This window comes from Mytilus edulis, chromosome 3 (genome assembly GCF_963676685.1).
Source record: "Mytilus edulis chromosome 3, xbMytEdul2.2, whole genome shotgun sequence".
Lineage (NCBI taxonomy): Eukaryota > Metazoa > Mollusca > Bivalvia > Mytilida > Mytilidae > Mytilus > Mytilus edulis.
In genome coordinates, this window is record NC_092346.1 from 93,791,827 (window position 1) to 93,799,775 (window position 7,949).

Consider the following 7,949-nt stretch of genomic DNA (forward strand, 5'->3'; position numbering starts at 1 on the left):
TTATTTGTCATATCGGGTTCTTTTAGGCTGACAGTGCAGTTTGGGTACTGATTTTTCTCTCAAGCAGTGACAGAAGGAAAGCCCGTAACGTTAGTCATCTTCATACAAAGTATAAAATTATATAACATGATGGCCCACATTTTGATATTTGTCGCAGGCGAGAAAAAAAAAGGATACCACTCGCACATTGGATAGAAAGTGAACTTCACAGGATTGAAACATAGTTTAATACAAAGAATGTGTCATGATCAGTTCAAATAATGTTTACTGAATATCACAACTTACAGAATATACAATTTCATTATATTGAAACATTTGCATTATAAAGTCTAGTGATATAGAAAAGATATCCAAGCTAGAGTATTTACTCTGCCATAGCGTTGTCAGTTTATTTTCTTTGAGGTTGACTGTCCCTCTTGTATCTTTCGCAACTACCCCTTCCCCCCACTTGCATAGACAGATCGACAATTTTGCATGTTGTACGGTGATAAGTTATCTTACCTAAGAAATATTTATTTTTAATTAACCACGCCACAGCACCGCATATACATCCAACGATTAACGCAGAAATCAATGTTAGCATAATGCACTTCTGAAATCAAAGGAAAAACAAAAATAATGAAATTGTAAAACGGTTTGATCCAATTTTGAGAGAATCATTATGCTCATAACAGAAATCACCTTTACGTTTAATTTAATACAATATGTTTTGCATGTTCGTGATCAATAAATTCTGAGATTTACTTTCAAAGATAAACAAAATTGAACATAAATATATATAAAAATTAGGATTGAAAGATTTTGTAAATGTATTATGAAAAATATGGTATGATTGTGAAATTTTATTTCAGGATCATTCTTGTGAAATAGAGTTTTCAGAATTGTTAACAAATACAAATTAAAAACAGATTTTTCTTTCTTTTCACTTTTATGTTTACTTTTGATGTTGATCTACTAAAAAGTAAAATTGATAATGGAAATGGGAAATGTGCCAAAGAGAAAATATCCCGACCATAGAACACACAACAGCAGAAGGTCACCCATGGAATTTTAATGCAGCGAGATTGTTTCTAATTTTTCATAGGATTAAAAGGTAAAATTCTATGAAAAGGATTTATCCGGGAAGTTTACGGTAACAAAAAAGTAGTTGGTCTACGATGATCCTAGGTGTAATATGTCCTGTAAAGCAAACCTTTATTTATAGATCTAAACGGATCTAGATTGTTTTCAAAGTTTTAGGAATATGGAATATTGGCTTTCAAACATTTAATTTTGAACATTCTTTATGAATAATATTATACCTTTTTTTCTTCATAACTTTCCATGTTAGTTTCTTTTAAGCATGACTGTTTTTATACTGTGTACTTATTTAAATTGCTATCAAATCACAATTGTAGGACAAATTTTCAGTTTAAATTAATTGAATTTTAATATACCATTTCGAATAAATGCTATTGCAACTGATGAAATTATATTTATTCAACTTTATATACATATAGATTCCACCACTGCAACATTGTTAAGCTTTTTAAATAATTAAAAATTATAACTGTTGAGAAAAGAATAATATTGTAATACATGAGTTATAGTGGTGGAATATGTTTCTCTAATGTGTCCCTCTTTTATAAAATTTTAAGAAAGTTGTGTTCTTTTTATGAGATGTCATCAGGCAAGGACATGTTTTTATTACGTTACAATATGATAATTCAGAAGAAACCAAGAAAATTTTACGTCACAACTAAATTTCGTCAAATTGTTTCTCTAGTGATGAGAAGTCTTTTTCTCACACCAATGAAGAAATGTTAAAAAGGTACAAATATTAACAAAATTTTTTTTCTAAAATCACATGTCTATCTTACATTTATACGTTGCCTTTTCTCCTTCATCTAAAAAAAAAAGAAATAACAAATAACAAAAATAAAAATCTGCATATTGGTTTACATACAAAAGAAAAAGAAAAGGTTTTAAAATCTTGATGTGACTTTGGTGTCCGGCGCATTTGGTAATTATATCATACTTTTCAACATTCTAGAAAAAAGTAAAATCACAACAGAAATTTCCTAATCAAATGGCGAAATCAAAAGCTCTAATATATCAAACGAATGGATAACAACTATCATATTGAATATCCCTGACTTGGTACGGGCTTTTTCTTATGTAGAAATGTGAATAAAACCTGGTTTAAAGCTAAATAATAGGTAAAAATGTCAACAATAAAGCAGTCAACATTATTTTATTATCTTAATCACCAAAAAAAAAAAAACCCATCAAATAGTAACAAAGAAATATATAGACCAAGCAAATTAGCAAATTCTATTTTTTAAATTAATAAAAATAATATTATTAGGTGCAATAAAATAACCGTGAATTCTCAGTAACTATCCCTCCAATATTTCGATTGCGAAATATATATTACGTTTTAGAATAAAATTTGTTGTGTATTAAAAAGAGAGAGCATTAACAAGAAGTGAGAACGCAAAGAACAAAGATACGGAATGGAGACCATATAATTTCCCCCGTTACATCAATGTAATTTTAACAAAATTGAGTTGCAGATTTTTATTCCATATAAAATTAATTGAGAATGGAAATGGGCAATGTGTTAAAGAGACAACAACCCGACAACAACCCGACCAAAGAACAGAAAACAACAGAAGGTCACCTATATATGAGTTCCAAAAATCAATTACTAGGTTATCCTAGAAGATACAAAAGCCGACAAAGCGCATTTATATTTCAGAATTTAGCATTTAGAATTCAGAAAACAGTTTTTGAAATGTTATTAACTTAGTTATTATTGTAATAATCACTATTTGTTGTTTTCTGATATGAAAATTAAATGCCTGTCTCCATGGTCACTATTTTACCTTATAAAAGTAGATTTTTTCAATATGTTATTCAAAAGCTATTGAGGAGGGTTTGGTTTTCGTCTAATCTTTGCTTTTTTGCTGGTTTTGTTGAGAATCAACCCCTGTCAGTGTGTAGTTTCAACTTTCTCCCTCTCCATCTTCATAACTTGCATCCCTACGCCGTTTTTATTTTTTTCTTCGATTAACTCGCTGAAATCATTTAATGATAAAGTACCCCCTCGAATGTATTTTGTAATAAAAATAAACAGCCGAAAAAAACTTTAAAGTTAAATAAACCAGAACCTCGCTATTGGTCAATCAATCATCATTTTATCGTATCTCCTGTTTCAACTAATGAAAGAAAATCAATAGTTCTTGAAAGAACGATCAGAATTTTACTAACACGAATACATATCATTTAATCATGCCTGATCACATCGTACCGGAAAACGTAAAAAAACGAGTTACAAATATCATATTTCCCAATTTGTTAGTTGTGTTATCATATCTTATTGTCTAAAGCTGTAGTACGCCTTACCGGATAGCTCTAACGGACGCCGAACGAATGAGTATTATTTTCCGTTGACAAACATGCTATTCGTTCGGAGTTCTTTGGTGAAATGAACAAATATAAAGAACGCGACGCGAATATCCAACTGTATCTTTGACTGTCAATAAAGTGAGTGGGTAACAAAATAGCGCTATAGAACCAGGTTTAATCCACCATTTTCTATATATGAAAATGCCTGTACCAAGTCAGGAATATGACAGTTCTTGTCCATATCTTTTTGATGCGTTTTGTTATTTGATTTTGCCGTGTTTTGACTTTCCGAATTGATTTTCCTCTGAGTTCAGTATTTTTGTGATTTTACTTTTTGCGGTCATGTCCGTTTCACATTTGTTCACCATCTGTTTTATCTGTTTAACGTCCAGTAGAAATAAGTTGGCAAATTGGTCTACCGGACCTGTAACGGATGTAGCTTGGACAATTAACGGATACAAAACGGAAACAGAACGGACGAATACCATAAAAACGGATGCCTATCGAGGACGTTCAATAGACACTTCGATCGTTGGACCCCCGTTCAAATTTTGAACATATTTAAACTGTTCCACCGCACAGTACGGTCGTCGAAAGATAAAACAGACGCTGAACGTAATGTAACGGATATTTGAGAACGTTCAACGGCTAAGAACAAATTTCAAAATGTTAGAATATCAAGCCGTGTTTAAAACCGTCCACTTTTCAAGAAAAAGCGATGGCTGTGTCTCATGATCTATTTTGCGAATACACATATAAATTTTACATATTTTAAACGGATCAATGGCCATAACTGGACACTTCATTGATAAAATCCCCAAACATCTGTTTATTGATAGACTGGTCTATAATGAGCGAACGGGTTAAACTCCTCCCAGTCAAGTGAAATAATTCAAGTAATATATCCTTGACAATTTTTGAACATGTCTAAAATTTGATCAAGGATCAAACAACCGTAGCATATCCTTACTAAACCCACCGTGTATCATCAGTACACCAGATATAGGTACTAAGCAAGCGGAGCATCATCAATTTTGACCTGACACGGTAAAAAATCTTTGTTTTGTTTTATCTACATATAGTGTACATTTCTCAACATCTGAAATTCCTGCTCCCAAATAATTTTCGCATCGATTCCTTCCTATTTATCAAATTTTAGACAAATTTTATATTCTAATATTCTAATATGAATAATAAACTTTTACTTGCTCAAATAGTTGTGAAGGTTAACAGGAATTTTTAATTTCAATGCAGTTGTCGAGCCATTTACATGGTATATCTGAATGAAAGCTAATACAGTGCAAAAGTGATAGTTACCAATCATAAACCTATCTTAGATAGCTCATTCCATTAATCAGTTTGGGTAAAAAAACAAGTGTGAAAAAAAGTTTTTGTGTACGGTGGACAGCCGCGGGTGTGTACGGTGAATAGGAAATAATTTGATATAAACTGAACGGTGTGTAGGCAATTCACTTTAATTCGCATCATGTGCAATCCCGTTTCTCGCCTATTTCTTGAAATATTTTAGCTTTCAGTGTGTAACAAAATATCTACTGCGGAATTATGTATTAAGAATAAAATTCAAAGGTAACATTGACGTTCCTGGACATGTTAATCGCGTTTATTTTTGCAACTTACAAAAAAATCATATTATACATATGTTTTTAATAAAATGGATGTATTGGGGATTTCTTATTTACTGTGATGCTTTTCAGGTCTAAATGTAATGGATAGTTCATACTTTTCCTGTCTATACTGTGAATGTAAGCTTGACACCTTCACATCAAGCATAGAACATGGGATAATTGAACATTCAAACCTTGTGATAAAGGTACGAAAGAAAGCTGGGGAGGCGACAACCTTGAAATTTTTTCGTTTAATTCCTGAAGTATGTAGAGAACAAGAACGGCTTATAACTATCAATGATGTAAATGAAACCATTCATGTTTCCAAATGCAGCAGTGCACCCAATGAAAGCCTTTACAATAAAATAATAAGATTTAATAATGATACAAGTGCGCAAGGAGATGAACGTTAACCGAAAAACTGGGACGGTCAAGAGGTTGAAAATGAAATGTCTGAATTTAATTTAACTGGCGAGACAGAAACACCCGAGAATATCACTGCTGATAGTGATACAGAAACTTATGACGAACTTGTAGCATTACCCCAAAGTGTAATTCAAGCTCTTAAAGATTCGAATAAGCTAGAAGAATTCATGTGTTTTCATAGATTGGTGAACGAGAAACGGTTTCCAATTGAAAATATAGCTTTTTTATTGTTCTTGGATGTAGTAAGATGGTTTAGCTTGCCTAAGAGTACGACATTTATGAGATATGGTGAAGAAACCCAATTGTTTTGGAGGACGGGACTCCAGTTTTTCAAAGGTCGGTTCTTAAGATTTATGGGTGGGCAAAAGAATAAGGGTCAGGTTGTGTCAAAAGAAGCATCACAAGGAAACTTTAATCTAACAGCTCATAAATACATTTAAAATATTGTTTTAGACAGAAAGCTTCACTGGTGGAACAGAACATCTTTAAATGATATTTTATTGACATCTAAATGTATATCGTGTCCTAACACAACCTCTTCTACCCTCTCATGTCTGATTTGCAAGTTAAGTTTTATTTATTATCACAAAACCAATTCGTTGACAAACACAAACTGTTACTTCCCGGTCCCAGGTTAGGGAGGGTTGGGATCCCGGCACATTCTGTATATATGTGCCTTTCCAACGTCAAGAGCTTGTTAATCAGTGATTGTCGGTTGTTGGTGTGTTCCAAATTTGTTTTTCGCTCATTTTTTGTACATAAATTAGGCCGTTAGTTTTCTCGTTTGAATTGTTCATTATTTGTCATTTCGGGGCCTTTCAAAGCTGACTATGCGGTATGAACCTTACATATTGTTGAAAGCCGTATGGTCCCTTGTTGAGAGTTGTCTCATAAGTACGCATACCACATCTTCTTTTTTATATACATAATTAGACGATTTTAAACCACTCATATCATATCATTTATTTCTCAATCTAGTTATATTTCAACTTCAGGCAATGGGAAGACCATTTTGAAATTCCTGAATTTAACCATTAATTTAAGAATAAAATGTATATATTAGCATAGCGGGAATTTGAAATTGGTGCATTCTGAATTAACCGAAGTTATAGATTGTTATGAACGACCAAAAAGTTGGTAATACTTCATTGATTTCGGTGAAGACTATAAAGTGTTCACCGTTATTTATATGTAACATCTGGACATTTAACATTTTTTGGCACAAAAATTCTATCCTTAAATAATGAAAATGCGTTTTATCTTTTTGTATAAACTGTTACTCGTTACGTATAAATAACATTATTATATTATTTACCGTCTTCTCCCATAATCACAAAACACATAATACATGTATAATTATTTTATATGTCGCAGATATGCTTATCTTTAGATGACTATGTTCGGTTAAACACAATTGTTTGATAGATAAAGTAGTTTGAACACATTTTCTGATAAATGCATAGCAAGTAAAGTGACAGAATCAAAATGTATCTGTCGTTACGTATAATTGCAAATATCTTAAAAATTGAAATATGATTTGGTTAATGACAGTTTTAATTACCATGTCTAAACTATCCCTTGGCATTGTTGGAGACGTTCCTCTCTCTGTATAACCACTATTAGTATGTCTTGTTCTTTCATCCCCTCTGACAGTATGTCCTGTGGTTCTATTAGAGGATTTACGTTCATCCTATTTATCAAACAATTTTTGAAGATAAATTCCACAACTTAACGGTATAAGATAACTTAACTAAGAGATGAATTAAAATTTAAAAAAAGTGCCAATTGTTTTTATTTGTTAATTTTTTTTAGAAATAATACAATGGATAACAATGTTGACCTCAAATGTGTCTTGAAGAAACATCAGATACGGCTAAAACAACAAATTTGGAATGCAAACATTTAAAAAAAACCCATTAAAAATTGCAATATGATTTGGTTGATAACAGTTTTAATTACCATGTCTAAACTAGCCCTTGGCATTGTTGGAGACGTTCCTCTCTCTGTATAACCACGATAAGTATGTCCGGTTTCTACATCCCCTCTGGGAGTTTGTCCTGTGGTTCTATTAGAGGCTTTACGTTCATCCTATTTATCAAACAATTTTTTGAAGATAAATTCCACAACTTAACGGTATTAGATAACTTAACTAAGAGATGAATTAAAATGTAAAAAAAGTGCCAATTGTTTTTATTTGTTAAATAAAATAGAAATAATACAATGAAATAACAATGTTGACCTCAAATGTGTATTCCAGTTTCATTCCAATGACGATGACAATTGTCGATTTCAAAACTTGAATGTGTATGATTGTGTTACAAAATCAACCATGTCAATTTCACCATGCATGTTTAGTAAATGTCAAGTATGAAGCGTAGCACGAACGACTCGTACTTTTCTGTTTCAAATTTGACAATATTTTGTTATTTGTTTTTACTGTTGAAATACGTTTTATGTTAAAATAGATAATAATTCACCTTGAACGATGTATTATTGTTGACCATTCGA

General features: G+C 31.8%; 1 long non-coding RNA gene across 1 annotated transcript; it reads right to left on the reverse strand.

Annotated features, from left to right (window-relative positions):
- Window positions 1-501: 501 nt before the first annotated feature.
- Window positions 502-7,117, reverse strand: LOC139514989 (uncharacterized). Its single transcript, XR_011662788.1, has 3 exons — window positions 7,003-7,117; window positions 1,860-1,886; window positions 502-592 (listed from the first exon to the last, which is right to left on the reverse strand). It is a non-coding gene; the product is annotated as an uncharacterized lncRNA (long non-coding RNA).
- Between the last annotated feature and the right edge of the window lie 832 nt (window positions 7,118-7,949).